General features: G+C 46.4%; 1 protein-coding gene and 1 long non-coding RNA gene across 3 annotated transcripts in view; one reads left to right on the forward strand and one right to left on the reverse strand.

Annotated features, from left to right (window-relative positions):
* LOC146172335 (pappalysin-1-like) overlaps window positions 1-13,775 on the reverse strand; it is a 46,422-nt gene that overhangs the window by 20,776 nt on the left and 11,871 nt on the right. The window lies entirely within an intron of this gene.
* Window positions 10,169-13,567, forward strand: LOC146172336 (uncharacterized). Its single transcript, XR_014702605.1, has 2 exons — window positions 10,169-10,636; window positions 10,732-13,567. It is a non-coding gene; the product is annotated as an uncharacterized LOC146172336 (long non-coding RNA).

Below are 13,775 nucleotides of genomic sequence, written 5' to 3' on the forward strand. Positions count from 1 at the left end.
CACACCCTCAGGACACGTGCTCCAACGTACATCCTTAACGTTTAAAAAGAAAAGAAGGAAGATGAACAGACGGCGCTACAAACCAATTAATTTTTTTACGCGATCGTACGTGGATGTCCACAATATAACGTTTTATATAGACTCATGCAGCCATACTGCTTTTAATTGTTCTAAATGGTCTGGCTTTTGTATCTTTTTCTTTTCTTCCTTTCTACCTTGTTATTGTTATTGTGCATGCTTTTCCATCGTACAAAAACCTGTCTAATGGAGTTAACAAGTTTTATTCTCAATAAACTGCCTAAATCCGAAAATATTTACATTTTATTTCCTCCCGCAGTTCTTCGGCGTTTATGATCTATCACCTCGCGATTAAATGAGGCCTTCAATTTCAAGTAACATTTTCACGGCATTTTGCGCAAAGAACGATAGCTGGCAAAGCTCAGGAGAACAATTTTGCGGAGCCGTGAGGACGCTGCGTAGCAGATTCAAGGAAGGAAAGAGTGCGAGGCTTGTTATCCTGACTGCGGAACGCTAGGCATGCTAGGCAAGCACGCGCTCGCTTCGAAGAACACGCGCTGTCTCTCAGAGGCTAGGAAATCCCTGTGTGATGGTGACGTGTTCAGATAATTCACGATAAGCAGCGTCTCTAACCGACGGCAAACATATCAGCAGTCTTTCTCTGCGCGTCTATGATACGGCCGAGTGTGATACGGCCAAGTAAACGTCCATGAACTCGCTGAAACCGACGCAGTAGCTCTGGTGAAAAAGCGGGGGTGGAACAAGCGAAAGTAGTCGCAGAGAGCCTCTCTTTCTTTGGGAGTGATGCAAGCGGAGAGAAGAGTTTCCACACTCGTCTGCTGAGCAGCACGTGGATCAAAGGCGCGAAGATCGCATGCACCCGACGCGCGATTGTGCTAGCGTAGACGGCGGTAGGCTACGGTTTCTAGCCCTCGTGGACTCCATGCAAACGCGCTGAGACGAGTGCGAAAAGAACGCAGATGAGAAAACAGAGCTATCCGTCGGTTGTCTTTCTCTAAGAGTTACGTCTGCTTATTTCATCTGTCTAGCAGTAAGGCTGTCTAGCAGTCTTGTAAAACACGATTTGAATTGACAGCTGGGCAGCATTGGCCGCAAGCACAAATCCAACTAGCGCTCTTCATTCCTGGGCCCAAGGAATATATCTTTTTGTGAGGCCAAGAAGTGAGTATTCTTTAATAAACAGTCGTGACTAAACGGCCTATTCACGGGAGAAGGGGAGTAGGGTATAGCACACAACTCTTTATGGTTGCTGTGGTCGGGAATACTGCCTAATTTTCACAATACACTTCCCGGACTATATATACATGCTTAAATGAAGAGTATTTGGGTTGCACGTACTGTGCACTGGTGACTACTAAATAATATTTTTATTTTCAAAATCAAACATCGTAGCATGCCACATACAACACAATTTTCACTATCAACATGTTATTTTTTCAAGTCATACTTGCACTGTGCTTGCATATATTTGCGGCATCACCTTGATTTCGTAGAAAGTGAATCAAGCAAAATGCCTGAAAATAAAGCAAATGGCCGGTCCAAGCCGGTTGTAGGCTAAGCCATTTGACGAATGGGTGCAAGCAGCCTTATTGGTATCACGAACAGAGATCGCAGTGTGCTGCACGGTGTGTTGCCCCGCAAGCAGGAGGACAGTGGTACGGCAATGCCATCAGAAAGAACAGAGGTCACCAGACTGTCTTACAACTACAGGTGGCACTTTCCTACAGGTGGCTCTCGTGCACTGTGACTGTTGCAAACCCCATCACGTTTTGTAGCCGTTTCATTTTTTTCTCAACCCGAATCAAGCTCTGCGAGATGAACAGTGGGCACGCACTGAAATGCCGACTTCCGGTAAGGATATAAAAATGACGAACTCGTAGTTGTTTTTTTCGTGACTCCCATCACAGCATGTGCCAAAATAACGTTGGCCGCGTAATATAAATAATCGCAGACTACCTCGTCGGTCACCGTAGATGTATGCATGATATGCGCCACAGCGAAGCCGTAGTGTATTCTAGGACGACTCAGAGATGATGGCACCCGCACTCGAATCGTAAGGGGCCTCCGTCATCAGCCACTCTTGTTTTGTTAGCTCTTTGTCCTAGAAACACATTCAATATCTCATTACCCTCTCACCGCTTCCGTCCCATTTCTTCGCCGCAGACGTCATGCTAGGTCTTTCAAACGACATCAACTCATTCACAAACGAAGTACCTAGTCAGTCCTGGCCCTCGACGTTAACAAAGCTTTTGATGATGTATACCACGAGGCTATGGTCTTCTGACCTCAGATGCGGCGAACGCACGTTCAACTCTATGTCCGCGCTTTCTTTTGTGAATGTCCTGCTGAAATCCACCTAGGCTCTCTACTCTCGAGCCCTATCTCCCTGAGCAGAAAAGGCATCCTCCAGGGAGCAGTTCTCTCCCCCTTCCTCTTCAATATCACTTTCATCCCCTCTATCCGAGATCTTCCTCATGCTATCTGTGTGGATGACAGCTGCACAGCATACTCTGGACCTAAAAAGGAAACTACGACAAAATAGAGGGCAGACTCCAACAACCAAGATCTTTACCACGATCTTTACTGGCCTCCTGTTCTCTTCAAAAGTAAGAACTCCTCCCCTTTCGCGGCTCCCCTAGAAATCGAACCTCCCCCCTCCCATTGAAACTCATTCTGACAGTATTCGAATGCCTGAAGTTTAAAACCAACAATGCAAACCCGGGGGCCATTTGGTTGATCATACTGGGGAATACTGCGCTACTTGATAGACACTTTCACTTGTCTCTGTCTATCAAGTAGCGCAGTATTCCCCAGTATGATCAACCAACTGGCCCCCGTGTTTGCATTGTTGGCTACTATTTCAAGTACAACGGGCATATATGTTTGCGCTTCATTCGTGTGTCGTGTTTCATTTGTCTCTGTCTATCAAGTAGCGCAGTATTCCCCAGTATGAAGTTTATACCACTGCATCTTCTGCATGTATATCCAAGTCAACGGGGAAAAATACTCCTATTACCATCACGCACTTTATTAACTGCGTCAAACTTCGTGCCTCGTCCAACGCATCACAAAAGGCATCGCGGTATGAAAGAGGTCGACCTCCGACGACTGGTAGCAGCTTTCATTCTGAACAGCATGGCCTACCCTCTTTTTTCACCAGGCCGAACGGGACAGCATCGACTAATTTCGACAAGCATGTCAGTCTGCATTTACCTCCCTCGCCGCACTCCCACGGCCGCGATCATGAAATAGACCACTTGCGGAACTCTATAAGCCAGCTACTCTGCAAAAAAATATTTTCCAACCGACAGGTCTCGTTGCCAGACGCCACTCTCGCATTATTTGAAGAAACGAGCAGAGAGATATTTCTTTCAAACTCAGGAACGTCTCCAGTTGACTGCAAGACGACTCAGGGAGCGGTGTCGGAGCAGTACAATGTTTGAATAGCATCGCTTATTTGTGAAATGAATCGTGGGGGGATTGTCCAGGACCTTGCTCCTCAAGCGTGACTGGGTTCGGCCTATTCATCACGTTTCCGTAAAGATGCACCAGCGTCTAGTATGCACCCCGAGCATCACAGAGCTCGCCGCGCGGAACAAGCCTCCCCAAACCACTCTTTCTAGAAGCAGGAGACAGTCCACGTCGACATTGCAGAATATCTAAACAAGCCAGCTTGTCGCTCTGGAAGTTTTTGACTACAGTGCACAGTGGACACCCTGTGACAGCTATCATCATCATTATCATCAGCATGACTATACCCACTGCAGGGCGAAGGCCTCTCCCATATTTCTCCACTTAGCCCGGTTCTGTGCTAGCTGCACCCACTTGACCCCTGCGAACTCCTTAACCTCATCCGCCCAACTAACTTTCTGCCGCCCCCTGCTACACTTTCTTTCACTTGGAATCCAGTTGGTTACCCTAGGCGACCATCGGTTATCCCCTCTTCGAACTACATATCCTGCCCATGCCCAGTTCTTCTTAATTTCCACTAGAATGTCGGTAACTTGAGTTATTTCTCTGACCCACTCTGCGCGCTTCCTATCTCTTAATATTACCCCTACCATTTTTCGTTCCATAGCCCTCTGGGCTGTCCTCAACTTAGGTAGAACTCTCTTGGTTAGCCTCCACGTTTCAGCCCCATATGGAACTTATCATGAAAGGTTGCGGCCAATTACTGCACCAGGGTGGCCAACTTTGTTCTGATGAGGGAGTGCGCTTCCGGAGGTGTTCACCGGCATCAGGTCGCACCCCAAACCTGTTTATGCAATTCCATCGACACGCGATTTTTGTTTTTTTTTTAATTTGGTAGAAAATTGCGCGGCACAGGGATTTGAACCCCGGTCCTCTTGCATACGAGGCGGATGTTCTACCGCTACGCCACCGCTGCACGTGACAGCTATTACTGCCTGCTAAATCATCCTTGTGGGTATATGGAAGAGACGGTCATCGTATTAGCCATCTCTTCTTCACCTGCAGAACATATCCTCAGCAATCCTAAAATTCCCATTCACTTAACCCAGAGCCGAGTCCATCTCGGTCCTCTCTATTCGTAATCAAAATCCCCTATCACCTTCGAGATCTAAATGATTTGGGTCCCTGCGCACATGTACCACCCGGCGATCGAAGCGGTTCACGCATTTGCCCGTGGTTTCGTCGAGCGGGCCGTGAGCTGCCGGACCCAGCGGAGTTCCGTTTCCAACAAGTGCCTTCGTCCCATCCCCCCTATATTCCTCTCTAACGAAGCCCCAGAAAGTTACATGGCACCAACTGCTGGCATCGACGTTCTCCCCAACTTTGCAACCACCCTAAGGGCGTCCTTGACCATTCTACATGCCTGTCCCTAGGCCATCTCGCCTGCAGATCTCCGCCCCTTCCCAGTGGGAGGTCGTTCTGCTCAGCTCCGATCCGGATATCCAGCTCCAGGCGGCGCACTGAGCCAAGGGGTCGCGTGTGTCAAGGAACTGTCGACACCTGGCAGACATAAAAACCCCCCATCCATTCCACCAAGGTCGACGAATAAAGTTTTCTCTCTAGCTCTTCTTTGCGAGTGTGGCCCGCGTGATCACGGCTTGCCAGATGCCGAAGAAAAGGATGTAGCGCCAGCACGTGCTGTTGTCACGTGCCTGCTACAACAGAACGCTAGTACGTTTTCTCTGGTCATGTTAGCACCGCCGAGGCTACCGATTGCGCTCGTGCACTAGAGCCCGGGATGGCGCAAAGTAGTCTGGAATCTCCAACTGCAATTCCTAATTCACCATCTATTTCCTTCACTTCTTTTTCCACCTTTCACGGCATGCTTGAGGTGTAAACTGAGAAGTGTCGTGACGCTGGGACTAAGTCGACCCGGCCTTCACTTGGTAGCGTGCAGAGACTCGGGGTTGATGAAGGATTGAATCTTCGAAGTTGGTAAAATATATAGAAGCAGGTTTAATGACACTTTGAGAAAACGTATTTACATGAAAAAGAAGGGTATATCAGCAAAATGGTAAGCGTTAAGAGTTCATAGCGAGACGCGTCTGGATGAGCCGTTTACCCAGGGCTCAGAGCCTCATTTCGTGCTAACGTCCTTAAAACCCCCTATGTCCAGCCCCTCTCTGAAGATGCTGACCAACCAGTTCCAGGGCACGCCCCTCAGATATCGGCATCCAATCGAACACATCACTGCACTGATGGTCTGATGGTCTGATGCACTGACTGGTCCGGTATTGTTTCGTTGGGCGTGGTCACTTGTTGGCGGGTAGAGCTTGGGAACGGCGAGGAGGTACATTTCTATTCTTCAGCAAAAATCCGATAAGGTGGTTCCGGCAAGTGGATTTCCTTCTCAGAAACCCACGTGCACGTGCGCGCCACATACTGCTCCCAGCATTGTCCCTTTCCGACAATTGCAAATCTTTCCTGCATTCCCGGGAATTCCTCTAATGGCCGTATTCGTCATGCTCCTTTCTTGTCCTGTACGTCAGCGGACGTGTCACTCTGTCGTCTCCTTTGGACAATAGGCATTCCTCACTGGACAATAGCGCTTCTCGACGGGAAGGGTGAACAATTGAACAAAAGCACATCCGGCTATTTCCCACAGGGCGACATTTCTTTGTATTTTTCTTGACGTTCCCTTGACAGGGCCAATTTGGCATTTGCAGGGTCTCCACAAAGCAAAACAGGCTCACACAAAAGGATTCATGGAAACAGGCTCACTTAGCGCCCTTGCACCAACAGCACATATCCACAGCACATATCCATGCCCGCAGGTGAACAATAGAGCGCGCAAGTGCGGACCATGCACGGTCATAACAGAAGCCAGATAGTTATTGCGTCTTTTCTTTCCTCAAAGGTGAATTTTCCTCTTCGTGCTCTTCGAGAACATATGCGGTGCAGAAGAAGCTGATGAAAAACAATAAGGACATCGATATTCAAAGCACAAAGTGCAAAATGATGGTGGGTAAACGCGTGGTGCGAGAAGCCTTGGTGATGACCGGACTGCTAAGCTGATACCGGAGATGATGTCCAATGTCACCCTTGTGACCTATAACAATTAGACATCTGTGCATTTGGAAACTATTACAAGGAGTTCTCCAGTTGTGCTCCTGATATTCCTAATTCGCACCTTCAAGCGGTCTTCGCCGACCTTGCAAGCATTTTACCAGAAGATTGTGCTGCAATTAATGGCACTTTCATACGGCAAGAGATAGAACTAACAATTAAACAGGTAGCTCTCCAAAACGCCTGGTCATGATGGCCTTTCATGGGACTTTTACAAAAAGTTTTAATTCTTGCTGCTTTCCTGCAGCAGGCTTTAGTGGTGAGTTTTATTATTGAGTCACTTCCACAGGTTTCCGCAAACAAGAACCCAGTCTTAAATCCGAATAGCAGTAATAAATAAACAATGCGCTTTGGGGGAAGGCTAAAGGCATATCCCGTTGGCTACAATTATTTTTGCTCACGTTTTATAAAATCGTGTGCAGCGGGCAATGTCGGTTCTCATTGGCCCCCACCGGACGTGAAAATGTATACTTACGTGCACACTACACGTATAACTTTCGAATCTTGCTCATGCTGCCATGAACCAATTGCTTGCTTCTAATCAATCTTGAGAGAAACTTTCAGCGTGCCTGCCATTATAATTTGTTTGCACTCTATTAGAGCGCGTGAATCTACTGCATCTAAAGGGGTGCAACTTTGTTGACATAACTTCGATACCCTATATGCTATTAGTGGTCATCTCTCGGAGCCCGTGCCACTCCTGTCACCTATGAAGCAAGGCTGTCTTATGTGACCGCTACTCATTACCGTATACACTTGTCTGGGTTTTCTATAAGACAGTTGTTTTGTGCAGCGAAGTAAAAATGCTCGCCTGCGCTTATGGTTGGGCGTTTTTCTGCATTGATAAGCCCAAAATAGGTTGACACATACCTGGCGCTCATATGAATTCTTCTAAAAGTTCGTGTCAGTGGTTTGCTTCCTAGGGAACAACGCCGCCTCGTGACAACGAGATAGAATAGTCTTGTGTCATCTCCCCCCCTCCCCCCTCCCCTCATATATCTTGATATCGCACTCATCGCGCTTAGGTGCACATTATTGCAGGGAGCGGATTTGCTCCACATCATCTCTATATTTACGGTCTAGCATATATGATTACATTGTGTAAGCCAGGCCCTACATTTCGCTTGTCGATTTTATAGCGTATAGGAGCAATGAACGTGATTTCCGTGAAAATACCACGCCCAGTGACGCTGTTTTGAAAATGCGCAGTGCGGGAAGCCAGTTTAACGAGCTGAAAATGCGTATTTTTGACACTAGTTATTTTGAACTGCACTGCCGATAAAGAACATTTAAAAACTGGAATCAGCTTTTGTCTTGACGGCCTTCATCTTCTTAATATAACGTTTGCCCCCTGCAATCAAAAGTAAAATGTTTGACTAGTTAATTTTAATTAATTATTTGCTCAGTTAATATGTCCTATCATGTATATAATGTCCGCTTCGCTATACAGTACTCCTGCACAGACCTCACTAACGCATCTCTCACGGGGTTTAAAGTAAAGATCTGTAAGCAGTTAAAAAAAGCACCTGGTATAATAAGTACCATTTTCAAGGGGGAGAAAATGGCCTTGCGGTCTAAGACAATGGAAAGCAGAACTGATCTGTTTAGGCATCCGGAGATTCGATCCTCGCTCTGAGCAACAGATGTGGTAGGAGGTTTTTTGTTGTCGGCGTTCTTTAATTTGAGCGAAAATAGCGTTAAGAGTGTTTCGGAGTAATTCCCCTTCTGCTCTTCTCCAGGTTCGGACTCAAGTTCTTTTTTAGCTTGGCCCCATATTCTCATTTAGCTTTGGACGATGATCGCCTCAGTCTACGCAAAATGGGAACTAAAATCATTTATTGGTTTTTGGCAAAGTGCAAAAAAAAAACAAAAAGAAAAAGCTTGTAGCGTTCGCGGAGAACCGCGCATCTCTCTGAAACACCGCGCGCCGCGGAGGATGAAGGGGACAAAAGTATTCCTTCTCTTCCAAGGATGAGTAACCCAAACGGGCTGCCCGATAGCGCTGCGTTTCCCTCTTCCCTCGCCGGGCGCAGGAGCGCACCGCTAGGCGTCGCAGACGCGACGCTCGTTGGCCGAAAAAAGGACAAAAGGCAAGATGAGCTGAGATCGGGCGGAACCGGATACCGCCGAGGAGAGACGACTGCGTGCTTAACCGCGTTGCTTCACAGCGTGGACTGTGTGGTGAAGCATCCTGAAAACGCGACGGGTCCGTTTTGTGTAGAGACACCGTTTCGTTGTTCAAATGCGTGCACTGCGAAAAAGGCAGAGGAGGCCTTTACGATTTTGAAGCACCTCTTCAACGTTGATGACAGTGACGCAAAGTAAAACACTTGACGAAAACAGAAAAATCCGCGTCTATCACTTGAGTTTCGTTTTAAATGCAAACACCATACATGTGTTCAAATTACTGTCGTGGCTTCACGCAGTTTGTCAAGCCCATTCGATTATTCGAACTTTCGGTTAATTCTACCACTTTTTCTGGTTTCTAATTAACGAGATTTTACTGTACTACTTGTGCGGGGCTCCTTGAGACGGCAGTATAGCCCGGGCTACCGCTTTATGGACTCTGCTCTCAAAGACATCCAATCAGAAAAAATCGCCATCATCTCGCGCTTTTGCATTAGAAGCTGCCCCTTGTGTCTAACTTCCAGGCACAGGCCATTCACACCAGGTCACAACGAAAGACATTTAGTCGTACTGTGCCATATATTCTGTCTACTCATCCCGTTCACGCGTGATTCCGTTCTCTCAACGGTAGGGTCCTCTGAGCAGCGTCACCTGGCGACAGATAGCGGAAATATTGCAAAAATGAATAAGAACGCGTTTAAAGCCTGCCGAACTCGCTGCCTCAGTGGCGCAATGGATTAGTATTACGTACCCTGAGCCCTTAGCGAATAAAATATTTGTTCTAATCCTGCGTTTAATTTTTTTTTCCAAAATTTGTTTTTTTTTAATTGCAACATTAAAATAAGCTACTAATATCCTTCCTGGAGGCAGTTCCCCTTTAGGTTGCATCATATGTTTTTAATTCTTAATAGCCACAATACCTGCCGTGAACGCAGCCACGAGACAACACAATGACAACGCTTAAAAGATTTAATTACATAATCATTTCCTGCCTTCAGTGAGTGTATGTTACCTTTAGGTTGCGTTCAGACACCCCTCTCGGTAACAATCGCCGTTTAACCCGCTCAGAGGCAACCAGTGATGAGAAAGAAGTTGCGGGACCCTACCGTTGAGGAGACGGAATTACGCCCCGTTCACACGCACGAACCCACTGTCGTGCTCATCTTGTCGCATCCTCGCGAATACAGTTGAAGTGTTTTAAGGTGAAAGCTTTTCTAGGCTTACGGAACGACATCCCGTGCGCAAGAGTTGTGCGCAAGATCTCTCATATTCCGCGAGATGTGTTCTTGTCTAGCGTTCCTGCCATCTGCAATGCCACATTTGAACGCGCACCAAGGAACGCCACGCGACAGGAGCGATGGTGTACCGTACCCTCCAGACAGGCACTTGCTGGAGAAAGTGCGATATATATATATATATAGATACTGCGCCTTTCCTTTCCTGTAACGAAGTGTCTAAAGGTACGTCCGACGGATCCATTCGATTCTCGTAAAGATACGGCGGACGTCGATATACAGGCTCATGGCTATATGCACGTCGAACGCAGCCCCATTCCGCTTGCTACGCGTGAATGGATCTCATCCTCTATGATATCAGCTAGCCGCGACTCTCGATGAGGTGCTACGAAGAGTGCATCCGTTCTAACATAGATCACGGTCTTCACTTAGGGTTGTGTACGGCAAACATCGCTGTCAAGCACATAGCTGCAGGCGATATGCTACGTACTGCACCAGCTCCACCAGCTGGCATCGAGATACGCACATTCACGAGCAGCTTTCGCTTCGCACTAAACTATCACCTCGATCTGCCCGTAATGCGAGCGAGCTATTCCTAGCATTTACGCTGTCTTAGGTCCTGCATCGACCTCTGAAGATCTAGCGCCGGCACAACACACACACACCTCGTCGTGCAGCTGAACATTCGGCAGTCCAAAGTATGTATGTGAAATAGCATTATGCTCGTTCCTCACATGCAGACCGAGGAAACAGGATGTTTTTAGCTAAATTCTTCGTTTAAATTCTACCTCAGAGCCGTGGCAGAAGACATGCCGAATCTACTAGAGGCCTGCACATCGACTCGTCGAGGCGAAGACCTACTGCACCGCACCGCAAGAGTGCACAACCGGAAAGCCGGAAGCGTGAATGATCCGAATTCCCTGTGAACAGCAATGTTCTTTGGTATATAGAGGATTACTAGACTAAAGTGCTTAGGCTGCATCTTTTTCTTGTCGTTGAAGTTTGCGTACATGTAGTTTAAACCCCCGCATGCTCGAGGTTAGCGTGACCCGACTGAACGGCCGCGCAGCTTTGAAACGATCGGGATCGATATGCATGCATCGCCGGGCTTAGGTACGCGGTAGAAAATGTGCGCTGCACATTTCGTTGAAGAAGCTGACTCTTGGAATTTTGCAGTGTGCCATGCAAGCGATCGTTGCTACAACCACGCATCCATGTTCCCACGGTTGGCCTACCCCGAGGCGCATAAATGTTCAACCGTGGACGTATCAATGATCGAAGAGAGGACAGATTTTCACAATATTGGGCGCGAAATCGATAGCTACCAGTGCTCAATGTTAGAGAAATTCTGCCTTGATCATGCGCAATTCAGTGTTTCAGGTGTGGTCAGTAGCTATATAAGTTTGAACAGTTCGCCTTTCAAGTCAGCGGCGCCAGCGATGGATCGGCGGAGCGATTTTCCACGCTACACCGCTGTCTTGCTAGAAAGCCTATCTAGGCGGCGTTTGACATTCACCTGCATTTTGTTGGCCCCGTAATTGAAAGCAACGCCTTCAGAAACGCGTTAAATGTTCAAAAATGTATTCTCTTCAACAGTTTCACTCCAGGCTGTCAAAGCAGGCGGACGTTGATAAAACAGAGCACTCCAGTCTTTAGAAATCTGTACAATCACCTTCAGTTTGTAAAATTATTGGAATAGGTCACTTTACGATCGCTGGGACATAGACCCTCATGACAGCGCTTTCACGTGAATAAGGACCACACCAGGCCGAAAGCTTGTCTCATATAACATAGCTAACCAAAGTATACCTTACAGCATTGTGTTGATTTTTATGGTGCCTAAGCGACTAATGCTGCCATGCACCCAGAACAAGGTTTAATGTACTTATTTTGTGTGTAATGACTAAAATGTTCTTTAGGATGTAGCTTGTTTAGGAACATTTTAGGAAACCAAAAATGCAGGAAATTTGCACGTCTCTCCTAGGATCATGCTGGGATGGAAATGGATCTGTTGGAAATTGTACAAAATGTTTCCTCTTTTCTCGACTCTGGCGCATGTGTAAGATATGGTTTATTGTTAGTTCATCTCCACACTCCTTGCATATTGGTTTGTCCTCTTTCATAAGTATGAAGCTGTGTGTGAGGTGTGGGTATGTGTTTTGTGAAGATGACCTAAAATGGCTTCCATGTTGCGTTTTTGATTACTGCATGATTTCCATCCCTTAATGACAGGTTTGACAAGTGTAGTTTGTAGTTTATTTCAATGTTTCAAAAATCCTGCCATTTCACTCTCACTTTTCTTTGTACAAGCTTCTTGGTATCTTCATGCAGCATATTCACCCTCTGTAATTTAGCATTGCGTCAAGGTAACCTGGTTATTTCTTTTCATCACCTTTCAAGACTACTGTCCCGATTTCATAAAGTTTCTGACGACAGGAACTCCTTGGAAGTCATAGAAATAAATGAGATCCACAATCATGAGCTATCTAGGGTATGCATATACATGTCCATCGCTCAGTGGAATGGCGTCAGTACGCTGTTAGAACAGGTCTTGAGATAACAACAACCATTGTCTGAGGTGGTCCTTTAATGGGCATTGAAATGCTATGTAACTACAGGTACTGATAGAACTCTTGATCATGTTATGTGATGATGCGATCCTTGCATGAATATAGGTATACATTTCAGAATCTTCAGTGCACCACTTGACCATTTGCCACCAGTTTGTGTGAAAATGTATTTTTCATGCATGTTAACCAGTGTTTAACAGATGACCCCTGTGCACAAGCCAAAAGTGCCACGAGCCAAATGTCACGAGGCCACACGACATGGCAGGAGCTGTTAAGCCAAGCTTACAAAGTTATATTTGAAATATTTCAGCTTCAACGTTTCAGCTCCAATTAAGAAAGGTTGAGGCTTACAGAGGTCTATGCCAGGTTGTCTATCACCTAACAGGGCAGCCTACGACCGTATGCTAATGAGTATATCTGAGATAACAGAGACATGAATTAAGGAATTAGTAGTAATGTTTGTAACAAAGGGCATGTAAATTAACGAGAATCCACAGTGGGATCTGCAGACAAGAACCATTAACGCTGGCACACCATACCCTTACAGGTGGAGATTAGGAGTCTCCCTAATTTTTTGTCTGCTCAAAGCTTGTCATTTCCTTCGTTCTTCCAGATGAGGAAGATGTGAAAATGATAGCATCTAAAATGCCAGAGACCGTCGTTAACAAGGATGCTGATCCCAACAGCGTAAAAAGGAATTTCAGAAAAGATGGGTGACTAGTAATGCTGGCAACAGTTGAAACTAAGTGGAAAGGCATGAAATTGAAATGCAACATATGCAGAGATATGTTGCGAGACGACCAGTCTGTGGTGTGCGACATCTGTCTCCGTTAGTTCCATCAAGTGATTGGTCAAAGCAGATGGGGCTTGTGGTTTTGTGATAAGCGCAGTGTAGTAGCATAGATGCAACCTTGCCCATTAATAATTCGAGTGGAGTAAGTGCATTGTTTTGTTTTGTTCATGGTTTCCATGAAAACATTATGAGAAATTTTTTCCTAGAGAATGTTTGCTGAAATGTGAATATAATGTGCAATAAAACTAATGTTTTCTTGCTGTTTACTTTTCCTTGTATACATTAGTTCTGTGAAGAAAACCACAGGCTAGAAAGAAATGTAATGGCATGCATTTTGATACTTGGCCCCGTTGTGCTGGCTCAGTAGTTAGAGTGCTTGGCTGCTGAACCCAAAGATGCAGATTTGGTTCCAGCCACAGCAGGGACATTTTAATAGAGGCGAAACAATAGGCCGTCATGCACCGTGCGGTGTCA

Source organism: Amblyomma maculatum, unplaced genomic scaffold, assembly GCF_055883805.1.
Source record: "Amblyomma maculatum isolate TAMU_Amacu unplaced genomic scaffold, ASM5588380v1 scaffold_13, whole genome shotgun sequence".
NCBI classification, from domain to species: Eukaryota; Metazoa; Arthropoda; class Arachnida; order Ixodida; family Ixodidae; genus Amblyomma; species Amblyomma maculatum.